A 26,155-nucleotide genomic window follows, 5' to 3' on the forward strand; every position below is an offset into this window, starting at 1 on the left:
ACTGTATGTTTCACTTGTAATGGAACCTATCCCTGTCTTGAGTGCTGCGGCTGTAGTCCCACTGTGCACATGTTTGGACTACAGCAAGCACTTCCCACCCTGTTGGCTGACTCTGTCACTCTTCTTAGTCTTCTCTCTTTAGCCCTGTAAAGTGGAGTGTCCTTTACTACATCATACAATAATCAGTGGTAAATAATCACAGGAATAACAAGAGATTCATCTTAGACCAATATCAAGATAAAATAGGTAACAGATTCATTTCTGATAATGTTTTATGGTTGTTTTCTGGACTTAAAGTGGAGAAAATTGAGCACTGTTCAAAACCATTTTATTCTAGGAAGCATAGCTGTTTCTAATTCGGTGTCAAGTTTATCCCAACTCCTGTGGTAGTCAGCACAGAATTTCTCTATTGCTTTACGTGTATAATAGGATTAATGATATTTGTCTCTTGAAAGAATAAAAATATTTGTAAAGCACTTAAAATTTAAAAAATCTCATGATCCTCTTATGAGGTTGTATTTTGAAGGACTTGTGAATTTATATACATAGAATTATTTAGAGATAAAATTAATAAAAATTAGAATGATCTGTCTTGTTTACAGTATCTTTGCTAAATCTCATATAAATATATTTATATGACCTTGAAAATGTGGCTCATACAAGGTCAATATTTGTTTCGATTATCTTTGTGCTAATAATAAGATCAATTATGAGGCAAATAATAATGTCCTTGTCCTTTGTATGAAAAATGACACTAATGACACATCATCAGAAGGACTTGTTTTTGTTAATTGGTAAGTAGTTATATATTGTGCTGAAATAATCTTAATAGTATCTTGAATATCCTTCCTCATACAGGCAGCCTTGCTTTTCAAAATACATTTTAACGGATCCCAAAACATTTCATAAATCACCCATTCATTTTTTGAAAGGCTGTTATGTGCCAAATGTTGTATTAGGCACTGGGAATACAGAGACATTTAAGGCCAAAATCTGCCCTTCAGGGGCTTACAATCTGGGTGGAGAGGGTCCTGATCTGTTAAGGCACTTACTTGCATGTCCAAATGTTGAAGTGTGCCAGGGTCCAGTACAGGCATGAGAGGGAGAGTGGTTCATTCTGATTACAGGGAGGGCTGTTTGTCAATGCTTCTTTTTTTCTTTTTGAGGCAGAGTCTCGCTCTGTCGCCCGGACTGGAGTGTAGTGGCACAATCTCGGCTCACTGCAACCTCCACCTCCCGGTTCAAGCAATTCTCCTGCCTCAGCCTCCCGAGTAGCTGGGTCTACAGGCATGCACCACCATGCCCGGCTAATATTTGTATTTTTAGTAGAGATGGAGTTTCACCATATTGGCCAGGCTGGTCTCGAACTACTGACCTCATGATCTGCCCGCCTCAGCCTCCCAAAGTGCTGGGATTACAGGTGTGAGCCACTGCACCTGGCCACGTTAATGCTTCTTAAGAGAAGCTGACCTTTGAGCTAGGATGTTCACCAGGTTAGAGGAGAGAGCTGAAAGAGAGGACATTTTGGCTGAAAGATTTTAGTCCAAGTCCTGGAGGAAGAAAGGAGCCTTTCAGGATAGCTGAAGGCTGGCACAAGGGAAGGTCACCGTGTGAGAGGGAGGCTGTAGAGGGGTCCAGTGGCTACTTGGAGGTGGGTGTTGTGGGCAGTGGGCATCAATATTATAAAAAGAGCTAGATTAGACATTTGACAGGCATACCAACCTATATGTAATATCAGCATGGATGTAATGATAGAGAAAGTTTTATTTTTTCTGACCCTTCCTCACCACCTAAAATCTGGGGTACTCTGCAGGACTTTTTTGGAGGTAGATCTGTTCAACTTTTGAGTTTTATCCCCCAAGTCACCTGCAGTTCTTCTCCATCTTTCCCTGCCACAACCCTCAACTTCTCCACCAAGTAAGAGCCAAACATTTCACGCACAGGGCTCTTGCTCTTTTTAGGCTGTCTCAATCTACCCCTGATTATTATAGTCAGGGAAGTGAGAGACTGCAGTCTGCAGAGACGCGCTGGGTTTTTTTGCTTTCACTGAATCTTCCTGTGTCCTACTCTGTTAAGGTAAGAGTCATGGGGACCACGTTTGCTGTCTAATGAGGCAAAGCAGACTGTTCCATCGTTTTTTTTTATTGCATTGCAGTGACTTAAGGCAAGCAGATGTGAAGAGTGTTTTCCCTCAGTATGCCCAACTAACGATTGCGTGGAAGAGCTTAATTTACATGCATCCTCTCTGCATTTCTTTGAGTATTCAGTGGGTAGTTGCCAAGTAACTGAAAACGTGTCTAGACACAGATGTTTCTATATTCAACAACAGGGTTAATTTTCTGAACTGCAAAGTCAAATGCATGTAACCCCTGTAACAGAATACACAGAATAAGGTAAAGAAAAAATGTTATGATCTAAGGAAGGGCTATTGAACTTTACTAGCTGTAGCAACTTTGCTCACCAAAATAACTCAGCCATGCTTTCCTGAGAATGCATTTCCACTTGATAAGAAAACATTGTGAAGGAAACAGTTAATGACAAGTCTGCAGTCTAATTTTTTCCTCTACCTGGGATACATGAAAGAGGTGACTCAGTCAAATCCCTGTGCATACATGCTAATAACTGGACATCCTGATAAAAATGCTAATGGTATTTATAAGTAAAAAGATAATGGAGAGTCCTTATCTGTGAAATGCTTTCAGCAGCTATTCTAGGTATCTATTGCTGTGTGAAAAATCACCCCCAAACTCAGTGGCTTAAAACAATAATTTATTATTATCTCTACCTTTCAGCAAGTTAATGTGACTCAGCTAGGTGGTTTTTTGCTTGGAACTTCTCACACAACTTTAGTTAGTGCTGCAATTGCAGACATCTGAAGAGATAGCTCCCCTATGCTGCCAGCTGATGAGCCTGGGTTAGGCTTTTCAGGCCATATGGTCTTTGTTGCAACTACTCAACTGTGCTCTTGTAGTGTGAAAGCACCCATGTACAATACATAAACAAATGAGCATGGCTTCATTCCAATGAAACTTAATTACAAAAACAGGTGGCAGGCCGGATTTGGCCCATGGGCCATAGTTTGCCAACCCCTGGACTATGATCTCTGCAGGGAAGAATGCTTGTCCTGGGTCCTGCTAGTGAATCATTAGTAAACTTGGTATTAGGTAAGATGCATAAACTGTGTGGAGTTTGATTTGATCATCAAACTCACTTGTTCCTTAGCGTCTCTCGAATGTTGAACACAATGTTTGTGCATAATGTGGACACAATATCTGTAAGTCAACTTGTTAACAGATATCAATTTAATTCCAATTGTTGGCCTACATTACACTTGATGTTCCACATTCATGGATTCAACCAACAACAAATAAAAATATTTTTAAAAAGGAAGGTAGTGTCTGTACTGAACACGTACAGACTTTTTTCATGTTATTGTTATCTAAACAATACATTCTAACAACTATTTATGTTGCATTTATATAGTACTAGGTATTAGAAGTAATCTAGATATGATTTAAAATATACAAAAGGATGTGTGTGTGTTATACAGAAATACTACACCATTGTGTATCAGGGACTTGAGCATCTATTGGCATTGGTATCTATGGGGATTTCTGGAACAAATCCTCCACAGATACTGAGGAACAACTGTAGGCTGAAGTTTGGAATTCTCTAGGTCAGTTTTACGTATGCTGATTGCACCTGGTTACATGAGAATGGAAATGGCAGAGCACATACTTCTCAGTGTAAATATGAAAGATCCTGTTAGACTTTACTTCATTGTTGAGAAGAAATCTGAATTTATTATGGAATATTTGGAGATCATAGAGTATATCCGAACTACTTTAAAAGTATTTTTAACACAAAAGAAAGTAAGCCTCCTAAGGCTGTGATTTCCAAGAAAATTTCCTTTTATCTGCAGTAGGGTTTATTTAAATGAAAGGCATTGCTATAGTATCTCCCCCAATTTAAGCTTGGAAAAGAGAATGAAAGGGCACAGCCTGAGGTAGATTGTCAATAATGGCTTATTGCATAGTCAACGAACTTTTAAAAAAAATCTTTCAAAACATTGGTAAATGTAAGATAAATATTTAGACTTCAATTACATGGAATTTTCTTTCTTCCTTTGAAAACTCTAATAGAAGTAATTTTCCAAAGGGATTAACAGATGACAACATTTTTTGATATGAGTCCTTGGGGTTGAATAGACAGTAGCTGTAAGGCAAAGGAAAAAAAAAAGAAACATATAGATAAAATATCTGAAGGCATATTCTTTTGATTTTTTTGGTGAAAAAAGTTTTACAATAGAAAATTACAGAAAATACTTGTAATTTTGGCACATATACAAGCAATACAAAAACTGTAAACATACTTTTAGCCCTGTTATAAATAAATTATTTCATAGGGCAGTGGAACTTTTAATTTAAAAATAAACTCAGAATGTTCCTCTATGTTATTTTCTACAAGTGTTCTCAAGTATTTTGTATTTAAGGTACTGAAACATTCTTAGAGAAGTTCAGTGATTAGATTTTTAAAGCATGAAATATAAAATTTGTTTTTTTTTCCAATTGCAAAGAGAAAAACATGCTTAGGAAAACTTGAAAGTGAATAAAAATAACTGCAGAAGATGTTTCATTAGTTATCCCACCCTTAAGGCCTGTGTCATCGTGACATGCTAATTCCAAAAAGGAGGAACACAGACATATTATATGAATCAGTGGTTCCTTGCTATTTGCCTCTATTTCAGTAAACAAGACATCCAAGCTTCTGTGCAAACTGATTCCCGTCCTTGGCCCCATGATAGTAGGGGGGATCATGATAGTAGTAGACAGCAGGTCCAGACGGCCCGGGAAGGAGATAAGGATGAGATAGGAAAGAAGGCCTACAAAAAAGGAAAGAGATCCTTCAACTTCTTGAATTATGCATCAAAGCACAGGTGTGAGGTTTTCTGTAAGAATTAAATTACGATAGGATTCCCAATGGGACTTAGTTTTAGATTTGCCTGTTTCTTATTTTGCCACATGAACTGTAGTTCCTGAAAGCTGGCTGGCTGCAGGGTGGAAGTAGCAGTGCACCCTCTTGAGTTCTGCTGCCCATTTGAGGTACTGGGTCCATCTTTCTTAACAAAGATGACATTATGCAAATTTACTTGATGCAAGTTTTATCAAACTGTTTAGAGATTTTCAAATGCTGTTTATGGATATACGGACAGTGGCGGGTGGGGAGAGGCATTGTTGTTTTAAAAAGAAAATCACATCTTAATGGAAGAATTGCTGAGAACTTGGTGGGCAGAGTGTGGTGGTTTTAATCGTATTTTGGAAATATAAAAATTACTCACAAGGTAGTAGGTTTATGGAGCCTTGGAAAACAACAGTAACAACATCTTCAGATTACCCCTGCACTCTAGGGACAAGCTGTGATGAGTAGAGGTGTATGCCCTGCACAGAGTTCTAACTGGCAGGACTTTGTCCTTTGCTATGCTTGGCTGTGTGGTGTGGACTCAGGGTGAGAGGGGTTCGTTGCTGTGGGTTTGATGATGTAGTTTCCCAAAGAAGTGCACAAAATAATAAAATGAAGACCTATTTTGTCTTTCTAACTAAACCAATCATAAAACAACTTATACATCTTTTTAAGTTGTTTCCTGCCATGCTCTGCGTATCTCAGCCTTTCTGTGCTCTCAGTATCACTGCAGCAGGAAGCTCAGTGATCTCCTATGCTGTCCCGATGCATTGTCTTTCTCTATTTCAAACGTGTCTTTTCTTCATCCTCCCTCCCAAGCCCAACTCCTTCTGCCAAGACCTATTTGTCCAGTACAGCATTTTTTTCCTTACTTGTTGGTTTGTTCCAGCTCTCAGGGAACTCCAGCAATTTTTCATGAGAAAGAAAGTTAGTAATTTTTTTGCCTTGTTTTTATGTCTTCTACATCCTTAGCACTATCTACTAGGATCACCAAACTGTGTTACTACTGTAGCTTGATAGGACTCTTCTAGGACAGATGATGCCTTAACGTCAAGTTATCAGGATGCCTGTCATTCATTCCCATCCCCAAATTTGACAGTTATTTGCCTAAATAAACTCCTAAGTATTTCAGCTAAACACTTAATTCTAAATGCCTCCAATTCCTTGTTTTGCCCAAAATATGTATTGTTCTCAAAAGCCCACTGCTATTTGTTTTGTAATTAAGCTACAATATTTCCAAAACTTCTTTATATGCTAGCATTCAAGAAGGAAATCCATGATAAGCAATTATTTTCACACTTGAGTTCACAAACTATTCATAACCAAGTAAATTAAGTAGAAATCTTTATTTTCCTAATATTAATGTGTTTCCCCTCTATACTTTTATATTGATTTCCTTTTTCCTTTGCAGATGAAGACTGGAAGGTGACTATTGTCACTGGGGATCCTGAAAATGCTGGCACCACGGCAACAGTGTTCCTTTATGTCTATGGAGAAACAAAATGTTCAGGTCCTATTATTTTGGGATCTGGGAAACACCAGCTGTCTAACTCTAACACTGCAGATATATTCAAGGTAGAAATGATATAGCGATAACTTGTTTGCTAAGATATATTGTGACTTACATCCCCGCAGATGAAATGGAGAGTAATTTTTTGTTGTTCTTTTGGTATTGCATTCACATTAAATTTGCTTGGTATATGTAGCGTGTTTTATCCCATGGGAGCTGGGAAACAGTAATAACAACTGGGACATAAGATTTTTGTTTCTTCTTCATTTTTTTATTTGTATAAAGGCAACAAAGTATATGCATTTTAGAACATTTAAAAATTAGAGTGGAATAATTTACTACTAATCCTGTCATCAAGCTGAGTATTTTCATTTTTGAATATCTGTCTCAGTCCTTGTTCATACCCATACATGTTTTCCACAAGCACACTAACACATATGATGGAGCATGATGGTATGATGGAACGGTGGTGCAGCCTAATGACTAAGACATGGGCGAAAGAGTCAAATAGTCAACATTAAAATGCTGACTTTGCCACTTACAAGCATAGTGACCTGGACATATTATTTAACCTTTCTGTGCCTCACTTTCCTCAATAATCTTTACTTCAGAGGGTTAGAATGAGGATTAAATTAATCCTCAGTGTAGTATCTGAAATGCTCAATAAATGTTTGCTATTAATATTGCACTACATAGGCAATTTTGTAGCACCCTGTATTACATGTAATATGGCCATTTATGAAAGGAGCTACATAGTCTTCCCACTTAAAATTTTTATTGATTAGATACTAAGTAATATGCTATGGATAAAGAGAACACTTTGGTGTTGTTGGACATTTAAATGGCTTTCAAGTTTTTGGTATTATAAATAATGCTGCAACAAACATACTTTTAACCATAGCTTTCTTCTTATTTTTTTAACCAAAGCTACCTATTTTCCTATGACAAACTCTGAGAAATGGTATTACTCTTGAGCCATTTTGAAAAACTACTTTGTGAAAGTATCTGATTTACATAGCACATTGCTTCCCAAAACATAGTAAACACTGGTAAATTTTAATGGTTGTTAAATCCCTATGACATCCCAAGTCATGTTATCTATTTCTGCCATACAACATGTTTAATAATTTCAATTACAATCTATCAGTTTCTTTGTGCAAGTTAGAGTATATAACTGTGGATCTATGGAAGTTGTCTTCATTTCTTTTTGTTAAAAGTGCTTTTTTGCGATGTAATTCACCCTAACATTCATATCATAACATTCATCCATTTTTAATATTTTAAAATTTTTTTATGTTTTAAAGTTTTGTTTTAAATTCAATACATTGAATATGTAATTGTATATATTTATGGGGTACAGTATGATCTTCCAATACATACATATATTGTATAATGATCAAATCAGGGTAAAAAACGTTCACCCATTTAAAGTGTATAAAGTGTACAACCCTGTGAATGTACTAAACAATTACCACAATCTAATTTTAGAACGTTTTCATCACTCCAAAAAGAAGGCCAGTACCCATTAGCAGAAACTCTCCATTTTTCTATCTCCCAGCTTTAGGAAACTAGTAATCTACTTTCTGCCTCTATACATTTGCCTGTTCTAGACATTTCATATATGTGGAATCATGCAATATGGAGTATTTGTGTCTGACACTCTTTTACGTAGCGTAAAGAATGCTTTAAAGCTCAATCAGTGTTGCAGCATGTATCAGTGCTTTATTCTTCTTTATGGTTGAATAATATCCTATTATATGAATGAACCACATTTTATTTATCCATTTATCAGTTGATACAGATTTGAGTTGTTTTCATTTTCAGCTGTTGTGAACAATGCAGCTATGAAAATCTATGTACAAGTTTTTGTGTGAACATGTTATTGTTTCACTATGTATGTATCATTTCACACATAAACTTGGGTATATACCTAGGAGTAGAATTTCTGAATCATATGTTTAACACTTTGAGAAACTGCCAAACTGTTTTCTAAAGTAGCTGCACCAGTTTTACACTTCTACCAGCAATGTACAAGGTTTCGTCTTTCTCCACATCCTTATCAACATTTGTATTATATGTTTTTTGATTCTAACCATCCTAGTGGATGTAAAATAGTATCTTATTGCGATTTTGATATGTATTTCTTTAATGACTAATGATGTTGAGTACCTTTTCATATGCTTGTTGGCCATCGATGTGTTTTCACTGGAAAAATATCCATTCAAATGACTTGCCCATTTTTATACTTGATCTTAGCCAAAGGGCTGAGAAGCAATGATTTGCCCATTTTTAATTGGATCATTTGTCTTTTTATTTATGAGTTTAAGAGTTCTTTATAAATTCTGAATATGAATCTGTTATCATATATATGTTTTACAATTTTTTCTCCCATTTTTTGAGTTATCTTTTAACTTTCTTGCTGGTATGGATTTAAGTTACCTTCTAGTGTCCTTTCAAATCAGACTGAAGAGTTCCCTTTGGTATTTCTTGTAGGGCAGGTCTGCTAGTGATGAATTCTCTATTTTTGTTTTTCTGGGAAAGTCTTAATTTGCATATCCAAGTCTTGGTTGACAGTTTTCTTCTTTCAGTACTTTGAATATGTCATCCCATTTCTTTATGGCCTTTATGATTTCTGATGAGAAGTCAGGAGTTAACCTTATTAAAGATTCTGTACATATGATAAGTTGTTTGTCTTCTGCTGCTTTCAAGATTCTCTGCTTGTTTTTGGCTTTCAAAAATTTTACTGTGTTGTGTTTAGGTGTAGATCACCTTACTGTTGGTTTTAATAGTTACTGTGGTTGCAAGGTTGCCAGTTTTCAAGACTATTGTGGAGTTGGGGAGGGTGGTAGAGAGTAGATCAATGTACAATACACAAACCCTTATGTTTCTACCAATGTTCATCGTTTTCATTGAATACATACTCCTCAATTTGTTATAATCCTTTGACTAATTTTCAGAGTTCTACATAATTTCATTTCAATAGATTTTTTATTGCTTTTGTGGAGCACTGGATTCATGGAGGGTCTCAGTCTGCCATTTCGGAAGTCCTACTCTGCTCTTACTATCTTGATCCTGTTTTGTTATTTTTAATTCAAGTTTCTGTTTCTCCATGAAATCTTCCATGATTTCCATAACTTGCCGAAGATAAACAAGAACTGGCCCAATATAAATTTGGATTTGAGGCTATGTCATGTGACCAAATCCTTGGAATAGAAGAACCACCATCCAAGTGGCTCTTGAGACATTGATTATCTTATTGTCAGAACAGTGAAAATTTCCTTTTATATAACTGGTTCATATGGTAGATGACAACATAGGGTAACTGTAATATTCTCCTGACCCAATCATAGGCCTTGAAGAGGAACTTGATTGTAGGACTTCATAAAAGAAGAGGATTCTAGTTTCAAAAAGGGCTTGCAAAATGGTGTCAGTGGCTTTGTAGCAATTTTGATATATACCCTCTATAGACTATAGAGTTCAGCTCTATGGTTGCACCTAGAATGTCACTGAGAGCCAAAATGAAGGAAATTAAACATCCTCAGGAAAACAATCAAGGCAAAATTAAGAGCAGAATGTCCATTATGGCAGAAAGTTGGAGAGAGTAGGCAGAGAGGAGTTTCTAGAAAACAGGGACTAGACCTAGTTCAGTTGCTAACCCTTGAATCTGTTCATTGCCTGACATAGACTAGACACTCATGAATATCTGTTGAAATCATGAAAATTTAATAAAAATTACTTGGCTGAAATTTGTTTAATATTGGCTGCTTTATCTTGGGGGCATTCACTGTTGAATTTTTCTTGTGATCCTTCTCTGAGGGAATCATAAAAGCATCCATGTAGCTTTCTTTTTTTTTTATTATACTTTAAGTTCTAGGGTATAACGTGCATAACGTGCAGGTTTGTTACATATGTATACTTGTGCCATGTTGGTGTGCTGCACCCATCAACTCGTCAGCACCCATCAATTCATCATTTATATCATGTATAACTCCCAATGCAATCCATGTATCTTATATGGATATTATTTACTTATAAACCTGCCCAGAGATTTAGTTGGGCTTTTTGTTGCATTTTTGCAAATTGAAATCTAAGTAGTATTCTCTGTTGCTTGGAAAAAGTTAGTGCTTACACCATTCACTCCTAGAAAGTCGTTTTCTGCTTCTGATTTACTATTGTATGAAGTCAATTAATTTTGTAGATGAATAGGTTTAATATTTATTGTGAATTCCTAGGGCACTTGCCTAATCATTGAATATCCCTTATGCTTCTTAGAACAGAAATGGATGATACAGTTTTGCCTTTGTAAAAACAATTTATATCAGCAGCAAAGAGAAGACCTATATTTGACCTCCAACAATGCCCTTTACTATATAAGGAAATATGAATAAAGCACTTAATATTTGTAAACTTTAATTTCCTCCTTTGTAAAATGCATGCAACAATACTTTATATCTATGCAGATTGAAAGAGTTAAGAATCAATGCACTTTATATAAAGTATGAAACACTCTTATCATTATGCTCTTTAGGCTGACTCTTATGATACTGCCCACAAATTGTTGAAGACTTCCTGATAGGATGGGGTTTAAGATAATTTTTCAGATGAATGAAGGCAGGAATGCAGCTTGGCAGATGGCTTGTGGGTGGCTATTTCTGTCATGGGGGTATGTGTAGAAATGTCTGGAGGCTGGAGTGGGAGGAAGAAACATAGGAAAACAAGACTAGGTTGGCTGAGCTAGAGCAAGTCAGTGAGTATGTAATATCAAGAATGTTTATCTGGGTCTTTTCAATGTTTAAAGGTTAGATGTCCATGTGGACCTACAAACTATTAGCCATTATTAGCTAGATGGGTGTTAGCATGTCATTTTGATTTTGGCACAACTCTGGATGACTTTCTTTTCTCTCCTCCTTGTCCTCTTTCTTCTTTATCTTCTTTTCCATTCTTTCCTCTTTTTTTCTTGGAATCCTAAAACTTGGAGATTGGTGATATTTTACATTGACTTCATTCAGAAGTTTAAGAGTGGCAGCACTATGCAGTTCCCTGTTGACATGACTGACTTTCCTGTGGATGGCAGATCCTAGGGACAATTTAACTTAAACTTTTTCCTTAGTTACAAAAGTTGAAATATTTTTAAAATGACATCTTCTACAAATTTTCACTTCTAAATACTTATTAAGAAAAGTTAATAATGTTGCTCCCCTTAAATAGAAAATAAATTGCAGAAATAAAACCCCAGTTCAGATGATATCAGCAAGATAATAGAATAAAATTTGCTCAGCTTCAGTACTCCTCACAGGAAGACAAACTAACAACTATCTACAGAGAAGAGTGCCTTTGTGAAAATCCCAGAAACTGGGGGTGAGGTTGATGCACCCCACAGAAATGAGAAAAGTTCTCATTAAAAGGGTAAGAGAAGCAGTTACACTTTGACTGCTTCACCTCTCCCTCAGGCTGGCATGGCATCATACCAAGCTAGTCCTAGATGGACATCCAGCTTTTCCAACATTTTGGGGTGCTTCATGGGAAACCCACTTCTGCTTTGCCCTACAGGGTATACTGGGGGAATTGGCAGGGTTAGATTCTATGGGGTCAGCCAGGAACAAAGAAGCATGGCAGGGTTCACAGCAACCAGTGCACAGAACTTGGTGATAGCACTGCATCCCTGCTGTTATCATTATCACTGACTAACCAGAGAGCTTAGTCAGTGTCTCTGCCTAACCATGGAGCAAAACTAGTGGTACTGTCTGGCCAGAGAATACAGTCTGCAGTTTTGCCTGTCTTGGGTTCCAAACTAGTGGTCAGGCCAAGCCATGGAGCCTAACCTACAGCTCTACCTGAGCAATGAGCCAAGCCAAAGTCCCGGCCTGACTCTGGAGCGTATCTTGCAGCCCTGCCTGATCAACAAGCCCAGACAAAGACTCTGCCATGACATAGAACCCATCCTGTGATTCCACTAGGGAAGGCAGCACAGCCAGTGACCTTGTGCAACTATGGGGTAAGCCTGTGTCCCTGCCCGACCAGGGAGCTAGGCTAGCAATCCAGCCTACCATGAAGCCCTGTCTATGGCCCCTCTCAGCTGTGAAATTTAGCCTACAGCCCCACCTGATAATAAAACCCAGCCTATGGTCTTGCTAAATTGTAGAGCATAGCCTGATGGAGCAGGGAGTCCAGACAGCAAACCCACCTACTTGTGGAGTGCAGCCTATAACCCCATCAAACTGCAGGGCACAATCTACAGATTCTCCCAACCTGAGAGCCCAGTAGAGGTCCTCACTGACTGTGGAGCACAGCCAACAACTCTGCATTATCAAGCAACCCACCCAATAACCCTGCTCAACTGTGGGACACAGCCTGTGACCCTACCCAATTGCAGAGCCCAGACTGCAGCTAACCCCAACTGCAGAGCTCAGTCTGCATAAATGTGAAGTCCAGCCATGAGCACCGTCTGGCCAGAGAGATTGGTTAGGTCTCTGACTAGGAGTGATTGTGGAACTCAGCCTATAGCCCTGCCTAATCATAAGTCCAAGCAGCAGCACTGCTTGGCCAGGGAAAGCAGCCTATAACTCTGCCCAACCAGAGGCAATTGTGGAGCCCAACCAGTGGCCCCACATTGCCAGGAGCCCAACCAGAAGTTCTGCCTGACCACAGCCAGGTCAGCAGACCTACTGGTTGCAGAGACCAGCTTGCAGCTCCATCCAACATCAGAGCATCGACAGATGTCTTGCCCAATTGGAGACCTTGACAGAAAGCATCACCTACCTGTGAATGCTACCAGCTGGTCTGTCTAAAACCCCAGGCTGGGCTGACGGGTGGAGGTCTTTCCCTGCCAATGTGAACCTGTAAAGGCTAGAAGACCTGACTGCTTCCTTAAATGCACAGTCACCAATGCAAGAATATAAGGATCACAAAGAATCATGGTAACATGAAACTACCAAAGAAAACTAATAAAGCTCCAATAGTTGATCCTAGAGAAATGGAGATCTAGGAACTGTTTGACAAGAAATTGAGAATAATCCATTTAAACAAGTTCAGTGAACTTCAAGAACAAAACAGGTAGACAACTAAATGAAGTTAGATAAGCAACACATGATCAAAACTATTATAGAAGTTCAACAAGGACATAGAAACCATTAAACAAAATTAAAATTCTAAAGCTGAAGAATACAATGAATGAAATGAAAAATTCAGTAGAGAGCTTCAACATTTGACTCAATAAAGAAGAAGAAAGAATCAGTGAATTTGAAGACAGGTCATTTGAAAATATCCAGTCGGTGGAGCAGAAAGGAAACAAAATAATTTTTTAAAGCAAAGAAAGGTTATTAGTTAATGGGATACCATCAAGTGAAACAATACATGCATTATGAAAATTCCAGAAGGAGAAGAAGGAAAGACGGGGACAAAAAGCCTACTTAAAGAAATGATTACTGAAAACCTTCCAAATTTGGGGAGAGAAATAGACATTCTGATTTGTGAACCCCAAGGGTCACTGGACGTGTTGAATCTGAAATGTTAAACACAAAGCAAATTATAAATAAATTGTCAAAAGTCAAAGACAGAGAATTTTGAAAGCAGTGAAAGAAAAATGATTCATTATATACAATGGAACCTCCACAAGACTATCAGTGGATTTCTAGCAGAACCCTTGCAGGCCAGGAAAGACTGGGATCAGATATTCAAAATACTAAGAAAAAAACTGTCAACCAAGAATACTGTACCCACCAAACTTGTCCTTCAGAAATGGAGAGATAAAGATTTCCCATCCCAAAGTGATGAAGGAGTTCATCACTACCTTCCTTACAAGAAGTGCTAAAGGAAGTTCATCAAGTTGAAATGAAAGGACACTAATTAACAACCTAAAATATATGAATGTGTGAAACTGGCTATAAAAATAAACATATATAGTCAAAGGCAGAATTATCTAAATTTTTATTATGGTGATGCATAACTCATTTCAATTCTAGTAGAGAAGTTAAAAATGTTTTAACAATAACTATAACAATAATAACTTGCTATTAGATATGGAATACATAAAATATAAATTATAATATCAGTAACATAAAATATTAGGTGTGAGTTAAAAGTGTCATTTTATAGACAATTAAATTTAAATTATCTGGTTGTAAGATATTTTATGCAAGTCTTATGATAACCACAAAGAATAAACCTGCAGTAGATACACAAAAGATTAAGAGAGAGAGATTAAAGAATGCCAACACAAAAGTCATCAATTACAAAAGAAGACAGTAAGCAAGGAAGAAAGGAGTAAAGGAAATATAAAGAATCAGAAAATTAACCAAATGGCAAGGATATGTTTTTACTTATCAATAATTACTTTAAATATAAATGGATTCAATTCTTTGATGAAAAGATGTACAACATTTGAATGGATTCAAAAACAAGATCCAATAATATGCTGCCTACAGGGGATTCACTTTAGCTTTAAAGACACACATAGGCTGTAGTTAGGGATGGAAAAGACTTTCCATGAAATGATAATCAAATATTGGCATAAGTGACTATAATTATATCATACAAATTGACTTTAAGCCGAAGACTGTCACAAGAGACAAAGAAGATTATTACTTAATGATAAAGGGATCAATTTATCAAGAAGGTAGAGCAATTATAAATATTTATGTACCTAACACTGAGCAGCTAAATATATAAAGTGAGTACAATTACAACAATAGAAGTGAAAGGAGAAATAAGCAGCAATATTATAATAGTAAGAGTCTTCGATATTAAACCCTCAGTGATGGATAGATCATCCAGATAGAAAATGGATGAAGAAACCATGGGTTTGAACAATACTGTAAACTCAGTGAACCTAACAGACATATACAGAACATTTCATCCAACAGCAGCAGAATACACACTATTCTCAAGGGCATATAAAATGTCCAGGATAGGTCACATGTTAGGACACAAAACAAGTCTTAACAAATTCAAGAAGATTGAAATTACATCAAGTATCTTTTCTCACTACAATAGTATGAAACTCAAAGTAAATGACAGGAAGAAAATTGGGAGATTTACAAATACGTGGAGATTAAACATACTCCTCAATAATTAAGGAGTCATAGAATAAATCAAAAAATAACTTGAGACAAACACAAATGAAAATAGAACATACCAAAACTTATGTGATACAAAAGCAGTACTGAGAGGAAAGTTTATAGCTGTAAATGGCTACTTAATGAAACAATAAAGATCTCAAATAAACAAGCTAACTATACACTTTGAGGAATTAGAAAAATAGAACAAAATAAGTCCAAAGTTAGCAGAAAGAAGGAAACAATAAAGATTAGAGTAGGAAAAAAAAATGAAATAGAGAGTAGAAGAACAGTAGAAAAGATCAATAAAACCAAAAATTAGCTTTTGGAAAAGATAAAATTAGCAAGCCTCTAGCTAGACTAATCAAGAAAAAAAGTGACAGAACTCAAAATTATCAATGAAAAAGAAGACATTACAACTCATACCACAGAAACACGTAGGATCATAAGAGACTACTATGAACAATTATGTGTCAACAAATTGAATAACTTAGAGAAAAATTTATAGAAACATGCAACCTAAAAATATTGAAACATGAAGAAATAGAAAGTCTGAATACACCAGTAATGAGTAAGGAGATTGAATCAGTAATCTCCCAGCAAGGAAAAAACCAAGACCTTTAGTCTTCATTCTGAGTTCTACCAAACATTTAAAGAAGAATTAATGCCAAATCATCTCAAACTCTTCTAAAAAATTTCAAGTGGAGAGAATAATTCCAAACTCATTTTATGAAGCCAGCATTACCCTGATACCGAAGCCAGACAGGATATTAGAAGAAAAAAAATTACAGGATAATATTCCTGATGAACATAGAGGCAAAACTCCTCAACAAAATACTGGCAAACACAATTCAAAAGCAGATTAAAGTATCATTTAGCATAATCAAGTTGGGTTTATCCCTGGGGTGCAAGGGTGGTTCAATATGTACAAATCAATAATTGTGAAACACCATATTAACAGAAGAAAGGATAAAAATAATATGATCATCTCAACAGATACAGAAAAAGCATTTGACAAATATCAATATGGTTTTATGATAAAAACTCTCAGCATATTTAATATAGAAGGGATGTATCTCAACCTAATAAAGACCAAATAGTATAATACCACAGCAAACATTATACTCAATGGTGAAAAACTGAATGCTTTCTCTCAAACATCAGGAAAAAGATAAGGGTGCCTACTCTTGCTACTTCGATTCAGCATAGTACTGGAAGTGCTAGTTAGAATAATTAGGGGAGAAAAAATAGGGCATCCAAATCAGAGAGAAGGAAATAAAATCATCTGTCTGCAGATGACATAATCATATATATAGAAAATTCTAAAAATTCCACCAAAAAGCAGTTAGAATAAACAAACTCAGTAAAGTTACAGGCTACAAAATCAACATTTAAAATATCTGTTGCATTTTCATACATTAACAATGAACTATCTGAAAAAAAATTGAATCCCATTCGTAATACCATTGAAACAATAAAATAATTAGGAATAAATTTAACCAAGGAGGTGAAACATCTCTACACTTAAAACAATAAGCCATTGTTGAAAGAAATTAAATATGCACAATTAAATGGAAAGATATTCCATGTTCATGGATCAGAAAAATTAATATTATGAAAATGTACATATTACCCAAAGCAGTTTACAGATTCAGTGAAATTCCTGTCACAATTCCAATAGCATTTTTCACAGAAATATAAAATACAATCCAAAATTTTATGTGAAACCACAACAAACTCTAAATAGTCAAAGCATTCTTGAGAAAAAAGAACAAAGCTGGATGCATCACATTACCTGATTTCACATTATATTCTAAAACCATAATAACTAAAACAGTATTTTTATTTTATTGGCATAAAAAGAGACACAAAGACAAATGGAACAGAATCAAGAGCCCAGAAATAAACCCATGCATATACAGCCAACTGTTTGTCAATATTTGACAATATTTGTCAATATTTGACAAGGGCACCAAGAATACACAATGGGGAAATGTTACCTTTTTCAATAAGTGGTATTGGGAAAACTGGATATCCACGAGCAAAAGGATGAAATTGGACCCATGTCTTATACCTTTCACAGAAATTGATTAGAAACGATTAAATACTTAAAACTTCTAGAAGAGAAAGAAACCATAGGAAAAACCCACTTTTCCCTATGTTTTGGCAATGATGTTTTTGGCTATGACACCAGAATCACAGGCAACACAAGCAAAAATACACAAATGGGCTGTATTAAACTAAAACGCTTCTGCACAGAAATGAAAACAATCAACAAAATAAAAAGGCAATGAGTTGAAATGAAATGGGAATGGGAGAAAATATTTGCAAACCAAATATCTGATAAGAGATTAATATCCCAAATATATCGGGAACTCATTCAGCTTAATAGTAGAAAAACTTAAATAATATAATTTAAAAATGGAAAAAGACCTCAGTAGACATTTTCCCAAAGAAGACAGAAATGGCCAACATGTACACCAAAAAGTGCTCCAAATAACAAATCACCAGGGAAATGCAAATTGAAACCACAATGAGATACCACATTTAGCCTGTTAGCATAGCTATCATCAAAAAAATAAGAGATAATAAGTTTTGGTGAAGATGTGGAGAAAAGGGAACCCTTGTATACTGTTTGTGGGAATGTATCATTACAGACATTATGGAAAACAGTAAGGAGAGGCCTATAAAATTAAAAATAGAGCTACCATATGATCTGCTTCTGTGTATATATCTGAAGGAAACAAAACCAGTATCTTGAAGAGATATCTGCACCCCTGTGGTCATCGCAGCATCATTCACAATAACCAAGATATGAAAACAACTTATTTCTCCATCAATGAATGAATAAACATAAATAAAGCCAAAAAAGACCTAAAAACCCTAATACAGGTGCAGAATATATTATGGAAAACATATCATTGATTTTCAGAAGGGTTAAATTTTCTCAGGCTAAATTTTAGAACAAAAATATTATTGGCTTCAGATATCAATCATTTTTTATTTATTGGAAGACAACTGAAAGAATATGGCATGGCCTACTCCTTAAGAAGCCAAAGCCTTTGTGGAGAGGGAAGATTAAGGTTGTTTGGTGCTGTCTGCTCTGAGCTGGATGACAGATATTTAGCAAAACTGAAACATGAAAGAAAAAATGTCTTTCTCTACTCTCTCTCTGTTGACATCTTCTTTTGAAAGACTAACGTCTTTATTTGTGGACTTGATCATATCCTCCTCTATCTCTCAAGATTGTGTCCCATTAGCCATCCTTATTTTTTCTTGCATCTTCAGGATTATTCTAATTAACCCTTGCCTTCAACCTGCCAACAGGCTTGTTTTTCCTGTTCTAAATATGATCCTTACTCTACTCTTAAGTTACAGTTTTCCTTCTCTTTGCAGATCTTCAAAGTACTAACCCATACTCATTCCTTTACCTCTTTCTCTTTCCATTCTCTCCTAATCTTGCAATTTGGAATATTATCTCATCACTCTATTTAAACCACATTTTCTAGGATCAGCAGTGAGGTTCTGATTCTTCCTCAACTATTTTTTCTCAATTGGTAGCCAAGGAATTATTGGGTGAACAGATAGTGCAGTGATAGATGTGAGTATTGGAACCAGATATCCTGGGTTCAGATTTTAGCTTCTTGACCACCTGTGTGTTTGTGCACATTTACCATTTTATTCTCTGTAAAATTATTAAAAATAATAGTACCTAAGAGGACTGTTGTGAGGATTATGTGGATATATAAAATCAACGTAAAATTTTCAGCATATAAAAGGGCATGTAGTCAATACTCAAAATTTTTTAAAGTATTTTTATTGTGTTTGGGAAGCAAAGAGACAAAAATGTTTCAGGAAACTGTAGGTGACAGTTATAGGTTGAATTGTGTTCCTCTAAAAGATATGTTGAAATCCTTGATACCTGTGAATATGACCTTATTTGGAAATAGGCTCTTTACATATTTAATTATGATATAAGTTAACATGAGGTCATACTAGAGTAGACAGGGCCTTGATTCAATATGACTGGTGTTATGAGAGAGAAGAGAGGCATCGAGAGAGTACACTATTTAGTGACAGAGGCACAGATTAGATTGGTGAACTGCAAGCCAAGGGATGCCAAGGATTGACAGCCACCACCAGGAGCTAGAAAGAGGCAACGAAGGATTCCACCCAGAGTCTCAGAGGGAGTATGGCCTCACTGACCTCTTGATTTCAGACTTCCAGCCTCCAGAATGGTGAGAGAATAAGTATCTATTGTTTTATGCCACCCAGTTTGTTATAAAAACCCTAGGAAATTAATATAGAATCCAACAGTCAGATGCTTCACAGAAATGAGGAACAAAAATGGAAAGAAAATGGATAAATTTGCCAACAAAGAGGATATTAGTGCCTTTCAAAAGAGCTGTTTTACTAATCTTGCTGAGAGATATTATAGGGAATGATAGAATCTATCATGGGGTGAAGAGAAATGGTGGTCCTGGACATAGAGCCACTTGCCCATTACATTTGTGAGAGGGAAACAGGTATGAGAGCACAACAGTGTAAAGAGTAGGGCCCTTTTTAGGAATATAAAAATTATCCATTTTTGCATGAGAAGAAGGTGGCAGTGGAGAGACATTTTTGTATATAAGACTGCTGAAGACAGTTGGAGTAAGTGTTAGAGTTAGATCCTTCAAAAGTCAAGAGATCTACTCTCTTAACAGCTACCAAGGATGCGGTTGGAAGAATAGGTTTTATAGAGGAGGACAGCACCTCTTCATCATTTTTGAGACTAGAAATTAAGCTAGGAAATAGTTGTAATAACAGACGTTAAGGTAGAAATAAAGTACAATCAGTTTGGCTGTAATAGTTGCTTTAGAAATTTGAATATGTTCCAACATAATCAATATATTAAAGAACAGTGAGCATAAGTGGAATTTCACATTTGCTTATGCACGTTTTATCCATAAGAACCACTAGATGAGTGCAGAAAACTCTACCTAGCTGAATTGAGTCACATAGGACTACACACACACACACACACATGCACACACACACCTCAAACACCTACCAGCTACCTCAGTTCACTGCATGTGTTAGGAACCATACTTATTCACATCTGATGTTAAAACTATCCTTCCAATTTCAAACACTCCTTCTTCCACAACTTGAAAATAACTTACAAGCTACAGTTGTTTCCACACCCCTTCCAGGAGAAAACTTTGTGTCTTTTCAAAATAAAATATCATATTTATTATAGTATTTACATATTTCTTAACCGTTAGCATGTATATAACTGTGCTACCATTTTTATTAGGTTCCTACCTTTTTTCTGATGTCATTGATGAAGTTTCCAAGTGTTGTTTCCCAACTTATTTTTTTTTTTTTTTTTTTACCATAAGCCTATGGTTTTTATTGTAAAATTTTCCAGTGTGGTGATTTTAGGGACACGTGTCACATTATAAAACTGGTTATACATATAGCAGGAGCTCCTCCTGGATGGTCTGATTTCCCTTTCATTTTATTTTTTTTACTTGAGACAGAGTCTCACTCTGTAGCCCAAGCTGTAGTGCAGTGGTGTGATCTTGGCTCACTGCAACCTCCGCCTCCTGGGTTCAAGCAATTCTCATGCCTCAGCCTCCTGAGTAGCTGGGACTACAGTCACATGCCACCATGCCCCAGTTTTTTATATTTTTACAAGTTTTTTTGTATTTTAGTAGAGAGGGGGTTTCACCATGTTGCCCAAGGTGGTCTCAAACTCCTGAGCTCAGGCGATCTGCCTGCTTTGGCCTCCCAAAGTGCTGGGATTACAGGCATGAGCCACCGCGCCCAGCCGGTGGTTCGATTTCTAAAGTATAGAAGAAGCCAGCAATATTTCTATGAGTGGAATTTCATTTGCTCAAGGTAATGAACAAAGAGAGTGATAGACTAGAAAGTCTATGAAGACTCCAGAAATACATTAAGGAAACAAGGGAAACTGAAGTCTTCACATTGTCTTAATTTTGTTGGTTCTATTATCTACTTGTTCCCTGAAACTTAATTATCAAAAAATTCACAAATTGTATCATGTAGGTTGTCAATTAATAAATTGAGCTTATGGCTCAAGTAACTTTCAGGCATGAGACAATAGAGGCAAAAGATCATTATCCTCAGATGATTTATTTTGAGGGCATTAGTGTTCTTATTGCATGTCGAGCCACGTAAATTTGAAGTGATTTGTCCTCAGAATATTTCAATTATTGTAATGTATACAGGAAACATTCTTCATCATTTTAGTTGCCGCCTAAGGAAGAAAAAGTAAATTATAAAGTTGTTCCTATCCTGGCTTGACAATATCACACATACTTGTACATCTATATTAGTCTCTATTTTTATCTTCATCTTCTCTTAACATATGTAATGTTAACATATACAATATTTGTTACATTTCTTTTTCTATAGAACTGTGATAGCAAAAATGTTAGTATTTTATATACAATTATTATATTCAACTTTTTTTGGATTTGGTTTTTCCTACAGCATAATATGTAAGTAATATAGTGAAAATAAATGTCTACATATTTTGAGACTATGTTAATTAATTAGAAAAGCTTTTTGTTTTAAAGATGAAACCCTGAAATATCTTGGTGATGTTATTTGCTACTATAATATAAAAGTAAAATAATAGAAAGCTATATGTGATTGAACTTAATACTCTATAAATTTTGTAATAATTTTCCATTTTAACTTAAATAAATCTCCCACGAATCCAAATATATTCATTCAAAAAACATTTATTGCGATCTATTCTTTACCAAATACCATGACAACAGCTTTTACTTTCTTTAAAATTTGTGGATACTTTTGACTTCTCTGTATCTTTATAGTTAATGGGTTTCTTATAGATAGTATGGAGTTGGGTCTTGCTTTTTATCCTATCTGGCAAGCTGTCATTTCACTATGTTTAGATCATTCTCACTTAAAGTGATTATTATATAATTAGAATAAGATCTACCATCTTGCTAGTTGTTTTCTATTTGTTCTATTTTTTCCTTCTTTCCTTTTTCTCCCCTTTTCTGCCTTCTCAAGATTTAACTGAACTTTTAAATGCATCAATGTTATCTCCTTTTTTGAAATTATTTATACATTTTTTCTTTATCAAAAACATTCTACTGGTTTCCCCATGGTTTAGAGTGTCTATTTTAAAATAATCTGAGTCTCCTTTCAAATAATATGACACCTCATGTGCAGTATAAGGGTCTTAGAATAATCCAAATTTCTACTTCGCATTTCTTATAGCATTGTCGTCATACATTTCACCTTTATTTATGGGTAATCATACAGTATATAATAACTGATTTTATTTTAAATAGTCAGTTATATTTTAGAGAATTAAAAATGAGAAAAATAATATTTATTTTACTTTTATTCCATTTACAATGTTCTTTATTTCTTTGTGTAGACCAAGATTTCTGGCCTATGCCACAAACCTTCTGTATGAAGAATTCCCTTCAATATTTTTTGTTGAATAGGTCTGTTAGAAATATATTTCCTCAGTTTGTGTTTGTATGAGAAAGTCTTTATTTATCCTTCATTTTTAAATGGTGTTTTTACTGGACATGAAATTCTGGATTGTCAGTTCTTTTGTTCTTTAGTACTTTGAAGAAGTCAATTTATTGTCTTCTGTTTGCATTTATTCCAACAAGAACACTGATGTAATTCTTATTCTTCCCTCTACTCATAATGTATCTTTTTCTCTAACCATCTTCAAGATTTTCTCTTTGTCTTTGGTTTATAGCAATTTGTATATAATTTGCCTCTATGTGTGTGTGTGTGTGTGGGTGTGTGCGTATTAATATTTATCCTGGTTGGTGAGCTTCTTAGCTGATTTGGTTTCTGTATCTAATTTTGAAAATTTTTGACCATTATCTTTTGAAAATATTTCTCATACCCTGTTCTCTTTCTTCTTTTTTCAAGATTCCAACTGTATGTATACGAGACTACATGTTTGATATTGTGCCATGTTCCCAGATGCTCTGTTCTATGATTTTTCCATTAACAAAATCTTTGTGTTTCAATTAACCAATCTAAATATTCATTAATTCTTCCCTTGGCCATGTTGAATCTGTCAATGAGGCTGTCAAAGGAATTATACATCTTTGTAACTGTGTTTTTGATTTCTAGAGATTTCTTTGGTTCTTTCTTATAGTTTCCAATTGTTTTACTGAAAGTACTCATCTTTTTTTTCATGTTGTCCACATCTTCCGTTAGAGGTTTAAACATTTAATCATAGTTATATTAAATTTCTTATATGATAGTTTTAACATTTGTGTCATATCTGAGTCTGATTTTGATTATTGTTTTGACTCTTCAGATTGTGGTTTTCTTGCCTTTTCCCAAGTCCTGTAGGTTTTGTTGTTGTTAGAAGCTGGATGTGTTGTATAGAACGGTAGATAGTGAAATAAATACTGTTAATACTTGGAGATAAGCACACTTTCCTTCTGCTCTGCATTTAGTGGAGGAATTTGTACTAATGTAACCATTACTTGAGCTGAGTTTAAAGTCTGTTGTTGCTATGGTTACCTAAAGTGTAATTTTGGGTTCCTTTAGTAACACCTTATGTTTAGGATATAGTCTAATTAGACAGAGAGTTTTTCTCAATATTTGCTTCCCAGTTGGCTTGGGTGTGTCTACCTGGCTTTGGCTCTTCTGGTTTGTCTGTTGCAGCTCACAGCTGTATTCCCCTGTTATTTTTCCTCAACACCTGTTAATGTAGTGTTGAGAGGGTGGGGCAGGTGTATGTTCTCAGATGTCCTGATTAAGCTTCAGTCTCAGCCAGGTGTTGTGAACCTTCACAGGTGTTCCTGCTTCTCCTCCAGGCGTAGTGGGCCTCAGATGTGTTTCTGCCACTCCCCTCAGAATCACAGACTTTTTTTCCATGTTGCCCTTTCTCAGTTGCAATGTATTTCTATCAGTGCCCCTCAGATAACAGTTTTTGTTTCTCTTCCCTCTGCAAATTACATCTTTTGTTCCATAGGTGAGATAGAGGAGACAGATTCAGGGCTTCAGCCTTGGCTGCTGTTCCTACCCCCAGCCAGCACGAGGAAGGACTCTTTCTCACTGTTCACCCCAATCTTCCCTGCAAGTGCCTGGTGGGGTTCTTGGAGGAAAAGTCTGCAAGAGAATGCAAACTCTTATGCTTCCCACATCCAGCCTTAAGCAATTTGTTGGAAATTTCTAGGTGCATTCTTTACCGGTATAGAGGACATCTGTAGGCATCCACTCCAGGTGAGCACGTGCGTAGGTCCTGCTTCTCCCTGAGGAAACCTATCTCTCTCCAGAGTTTGGTTAGATTTTTACCCTGTAATCTAGTTCTCCAGGAAAATCATTGATTTGCAGTTTTTCCAGGTTTTTCTTTGTTGTAAAAGTGACTCTCTCTTCCAACTCTCTATATCTCTGAGCTCAAACTATGAATATTTACATGTGTAGTTGGATTTATTTATTTTCTTTTTATTAGATTTCTATAGAATTGTAGTCACTAAAAAGCTGCAGATAATATATAAAATTTAAAAATGTATAAAGGCTCAATAATCCAGTAAAAAAGATGTTATTTAGATGTTATAAGTCCACTGTTCTCCATTTTCTCTTAGAAGAAAATAAATAATATAGACTGTAAAAAAGGCAACTTAAAGACATATTTAAGAAAGACCTTCTAAATAGTAAAGGTAAAAATAGCCTTGTAATTTATTTATTATAGATTCTTTTCATGTGACAATATTAAACAACAACTGAGGCATTTTCAGTATGTCCTGATTCAGATGAATACAACCTGTAAGTAAGAGAACAGATCCATAAAATACTGTTTAATCATGGCATTCAATAGAAAATGTTAAACGCTTGAGAATATTGGCTTTTTAGTGAGGATAGAGCAAAACAAAATGAGAAATACCTTCAAATTTCAATTTGATGTGAAGAGACAAGAAAACCTCTATCAAAGTTCTTAGGAAAGATATGATGAAATCTAAATAAAATGTTTTATCCACTTTCTCAAAAACCGTTTTAGGAAAACTAAATTGTTATTTGTTTCTGAAAGGTAAGGTCTTCAAAGGCTGCTATTCATTTCAATGTCGTTCAGCAAGTACTTCTACAGTACACGCAATAGGTTTAACACTGTGCTGAGGTCTCTGAAGGGTACAGAGCTATGAAATGAGAAACAATCCCACTAAGAGAAAGGACATATATGCGTGACACAGGCAAGATGCCAGAAGTGTTATGAGTTAGTGCCCCATTAAGCAGGATAGATGCAAAAAGCTTTATGGGCTCAGAGAAAGCATCTACAGTTCACTCTTGGGATTGGATGAAACAAAATCTTCTATAGCTGTTGACTAGTGGACCTTTCAACTGGGATCAGGGTGTGCTGGAAGTGTGTTCTGTAGAAGCAAGGTAGCTTACTAAGCTCAAGGGAGAAAGAAGCTTTGTCTTTCTTAGGATTCATAGCTTTATTTCTTCTATGTATCTTTGTGCTTCCCACATAAAATTCTCGAACTCAGTCACAGCAATATTTACCCCTTTTGTGAGTATTTTCTACATCTTCTCAACTTGCCTGGAAACCAAGACTACAAAATATTATTTTTAAAATCTCATTAAAAACTTTGTCTTATTTTTCAGTCTA

Source organism: Trachypithecus francoisi, unplaced genomic scaffold (assembly GCF_009764315.1).
Source record: "Trachypithecus francoisi isolate TF-2019V2 unplaced genomic scaffold, Tfra_2.0 Lachesis_group7, whole genome shotgun sequence".
NCBI lineage: Eukaryota > Metazoa > Chordata > Mammalia > Primates > Cercopithecidae > Trachypithecus > Trachypithecus francoisi.